General features: G+C 40.8%; 1 protein-coding gene across 1 annotated transcript in view; it reads left to right on the top strand.

The window, feature by feature from the left end:
- The window catches only part of LOC113828248 (facilitated trehalose transporter Tret1), a 50879-nt gene that overhangs the window by 480 nt on the left and 45399 nt on the right, over positions 1–5000 (top strand). The gene's annotated exons all lie outside the window — the stretch shown is intronic.

Genomic DNA, 5000 nt, shown 5'->3' with positions numbered 1-5000 from the left:
TTTTAATCAATGCATGTTTGTGTGCATGTATGTATGCATGTATGTGTGCATGTATGTGTGTATGTATGTGTGCATGTACGTATGCATGTATGTGTGCATGTATGTATGCATGTATGTTTGCATGTATGTATGCATGTATGTGTGCATGTATATGTACATGTATGTGTGCATGTATGTATGCATGTATGTGTGCATGTATGTATGCATGTATGTGTTCATGTATGTATGCATGTATGTGTGCATGTATGTATGCATGTATGTGTGCATGTATGTATGCATGTATGTGTGCATGTATGTATGCATGTATGTGTGCATGTGTGTGCATGTATGTGTGCATGTATGTGTGCATGTATGTTTGCATGTGTTTATGCATGTATGTGTGCATGTATGTATGCATGTATATATGCATGTATGTGTGCATGTATGTGTGCATGTGTGTACATGTTTGTGCATGTATGTATGCATGTATGTATGCATGTATGTATGCATGTATGTGCGCATGTATGCATGCATGTATGTGTGCATGTATGTGTGCATGTATATGTGCATGTATGTATCCATGTATGTGTGCATGTAAGTATGCATGTATGTGTGCATGTGTGTGTATGTATGTGTGCATATACGTGTGCATGTACGTGTGCATGTATGTGTGCATGTATGTGTACATGTATGTGTGCATGTATGTATGCATGTATGTATGCATGTATGTGTGCATGTATGTATGCATGTATGTATGCATGCATGTATGCATGTATGTGTGCATGTATGTGTGCATGTATGTGTGCATGTATGTATCCATGTATGTGTGCATGTAAGTATGCATGTATGTGTGCATGTGTGTGTATGTATGTGTGCATATACGTGTGCATGTACGTGTGCATGTATGTGTGCATGTATGTGTACATGTATGTGTGCATGTATGTATGCATGTATGTATGCATGTATGTGTGCATGTATGTATGCATGTATGTGTGCATGTATGTGTGCATGTATGTGTGCATAGATGTGTGCATGTATGTATGCATGTATGTGTGCATGTATGTGTGCATGTGTGTGTGCATGTGGGTGTGCATGTATGTGTGCATGTGTGTGTGCATGTATGTGTGCATGCGTGTGTGCATGTATGTGTACATGTGTGTTTGCATGTATGTGTGCATGTGTGTGTGCATGTATGTGTGCATGTATGTGTGTATGTGTGTGCATGTATGTGTGCATGTGTGTATGCATGTATGTGTGCATGTGTGTATGCATGTATGTGTGCATGTATGTGTGCATGTGTGTGTGCATTATGTGTGCATGTGTGTGTAAATGTATGTGTGCATGTATGTGTGAATGTGTGCATGTATGTGTGCATGTGTGTATGTGCATGTGTGTGTGCATGTGTGTGTGCATGTATGTGTGCATGCATGTGTGCATGCATGTATGTGTGCATGTATGTGTGCATGTATGTGTGCATGTATGTGTGCATGTGTGTATGCATGTATGTGTGCATGTATATGTGCATGTGTGTGTGCATGTTTGTGTGCATGTGTGTGCATGTATGTTTGCATGTGTGTGAATGTATGTGTGCATGTGTGTGTGCATGTGTGTGTGCATGTATGTGTGCATGTGTGTGCATGTGTGTGTGCATGTATGTGTGCATGTGTGTGTGTGCATGTATGTGTGCATGTGTGTGTGTGCATATGTGTGTGCATGTATGTGTGCATGTATATGTGCATGTGTGTGTGCATGTATATGTGCATGTGTGTGTGCATGTATGTGTGCATGCATGTGTGCGTGTAGGTATGCATGTATGTGTGCATGTGTGTGTGCATGTATGCATGTATGTATACATGTGTGTGTGCATGTATGTGTGTGCATGTATGTGTGTGCATGTGTGTGTGCATGTATGTGTGCATGTGTGTGTGCATGTATGTGTGCATGTATGTGCATGTGTGTGTGCGATGGAGATAAAAGGGAAGAGGAGGAGGAGGAATGGAAGGAAGGATGGGGCTGCAGGGGACGGAGGAAGAGAGAGAGAGGAGGATTAGATCTCTCTCTTTCTCTAATTGTCTGTGTGCATGTGTGTGTGCATGTATGTGTGCATGTGTGTGTGCATGTATGTATGCATGTATGTGTGCATGTATGTGTGCATGTATGTGTGCATATATGTGTGCATATATGTGTGCATGTGTGTGCATGTATGTGTGGATGCATGTGTGCATGATTATGTGCATGTGTGTGTGCATGTATGTGTGCATGTATGTATGCATGTATGTGTGCATGTGTGTGTGCATGTGTGTGTGCATGTGTGTGTGTGCATGTATGTTTGCATGTGTGTGCATGTATGTATGCATGTGTGTGTGCATGTGTGTGTGCATGTATGTGTGCATGTATGTGTGCATGTGTGTGTGCATGTGTGTGTGTATGTATGTGCATGTATGTGTGCATGTATGTATGCATGTATGTGTGCATGTAAGTGTGCATGTATGCATGCACACATACATGTACATGTACATATGCATGTGCGTATGCATGTGCGTATGCATGTATGTATGCATGTATGTATGCATCTACATATGCATGTATGTATGCATGTAATATAATTCCTATCTACAAGAGTGGAAAATGAGGTCAGGCAAAAAATGATAGACTAGTGACAATATCATCTCAAATAAGAGAAATACTTGAAAGAAGTAGCAAGAAGCCAACGCCCGGTACCTAGAAGAAAGAATGAACCCCAGACCATGTGGTTTCAGAGAGGCAGATCTTTGTCTCATATTATGCTGATGGCACAAGGTTAAGTATACCATTAATTTTTTAATGGAAGTTAAAGACAAACGAAGGGAGGGACTACATGCACCTGTAATGAGCAAGTGAAAACAATATTCTAATGCTGATTAATGTGAAATCATATGATATAGTCCAGCTTAAAGACCAAGACCAAGATGATACTGTTGAAGGAATAGAGATTAAAGAGAAGGAAGCTGTGAAAGACCCTGGCCTGTTCTCAAGAAAAATGAAATTCACTGAGCAAGAGGAGGGGGATCAACGCAGACACTCTACTAGACATGTTATCGTTCTGAGATTACTGCTCAAACTTCCCGAGTAGGAAAAATTTGAAATCTGTTTCCTAATTAATGTCAATTTTGTTTAATAGTGTTCCCAAAAATATTAGAAGCACAGCTCAGAGCTCCGGGGGAAATGTTTAAAAGAAAATTAGACAATTGGCTGAATTTAGTACCAGACAATCCACCAAAAAGTGGTAGTGAAAGAACGAGAGCCAAATCAAATTCTATCCTTAGTTCGTAGTAACTGAAAAATGATAAGCGGTCCTCCAGGAATCATAGCATGACCCCCTCATAGTGCTCTTGTTTAAAATTACTCTAAATAACCAAGTTCGTATGCTTCATAGTCAACTTGGAAATGTCTAGCAAAAGGGCTGTCTTTTCCAATGGGATACTGGAATCGAATAGGTGGTAAAATTTATTAAGTTGCTAGATGCATTTCTCATACCTCAATTATTTTCATCCATATACGTACTTATATTGGATATCTGTAACAGCAAAACCCAACACGACATCAAAAGCCATCTAGAATATTATATTCCATAATACTGTCTACCAGTCGTAAAAATAACAAGTACTGCAAAACAGCTAACCGTCAACCACGGTCATTCCGATTACTTCGCAGAAGTGGGCGGAGCTTCGCGATGCGTCTCGCTAATTGTCACAAGAAAAGATTGCAAATGTTGTGTTGAGTTTCGACCAGTAAATTCTAGCATCCAGTAAGCCGGTTGAAATTAGAGTGGTATTTGTTAAGACGATTTTTTATTGAACTAATTACTCATATTTAAGTTATGATGTCAATTGATTGTTTAATCAACTAACAACCGTCTGTGCATTCATCTGTTATATTAGAATAGGGACCAATGGAGTTAAAGGTTTCAGTGCTCTACCTCAGAACACGAAAGATAACCAAAATACGGAATGTACGCTTATCAACAACAGCCATTCGTGTAGCATGTAGGAACCACCGATTGCTTATCCGTAATACTCCCTACATATGTAACCACCAATTTTTATGGTGCACTGTTATTATCGTTTTATTATCTAAGCTGAATGACTTACTTAGTGATAAAGGATACATTGGACGCATGAAATCCATATTTGTTTCTGAGTTCATATTTACAGCGAAATACCAAAAGGGCTTCATTAGGAAACAATGTAGTCTCTGACTTTTGATCTATAGTCTTATCCTCCTCCCGATATCTACACAATTTGTACACAACAGCAGTTCTCACTATAAATTGCAAATGAACGGAATGTGATTCCATCGATATCGCAATAATTACATACAAACCCATTAGTTACCTCAGCCACGGAGGAGGGACTTTACTTCTGGGCAAATTTAGGGAAAGGCGAGTCTATCGAGCCACATCGAGATAGGCAGCTGTGCCCGAGTGAAAAGTACATATCATCATTTCACTGGTATCCTTCATGTGGGTAGAGTGTAAGTTACAGAAGCACGATAATCGGCTAATCTTGAAGCCACATCAGCTTTGGATTCCCCTCCGCCCTCCGCCGACCTTTCACCCCCCCCCCCCCCCCGTCTTTCCCACCTCACCCCCACCCACTCTTCACTTGACAGATAAGACTAGTGTCCTGTTACCGGGCCGGGAGCTGGTATGCGCTTCCCTCCCTGCGCGATTCCCCATCCTATTTTAAAAGTATTACAGTCCACCGTGGCAGTCAACTTTGCCCTTGTTTGCCTTTAACGTGTCTGTTCTCTCCTTTCTTATCTGACTCTATCTGTTTCTCTCTCTCTCTCTCTCCCTCTCTCTCTCTCTCTCTCTCTCTCTCTCTCTCTCTCTCTCTCTCTCTCTCTCTCTCTCTCTCTCTCTCTCTCTCTCTCTCTCTCTCTCTTTATTTTTTCTCTCTATGTATCTTTTCTTCTCTCTTATCTATCTATCCGTCTATCTGTCTGCACACACACACACACACACACACACACACACACAC

Source organism: Penaeus vannamei, chromosome 13 (genome assembly GCF_042767895.1).
Source record: "Penaeus vannamei isolate JL-2024 chromosome 13, ASM4276789v1, whole genome shotgun sequence".
Lineage (NCBI taxonomy): Eukaryota > Metazoa > Arthropoda > Malacostraca > Decapoda > Penaeidae > Penaeus > Penaeus vannamei.
Note: the sequence above shows the minus strand (reverse complement) of the source record. Positions and strands in the feature narration are given on the sequence as shown.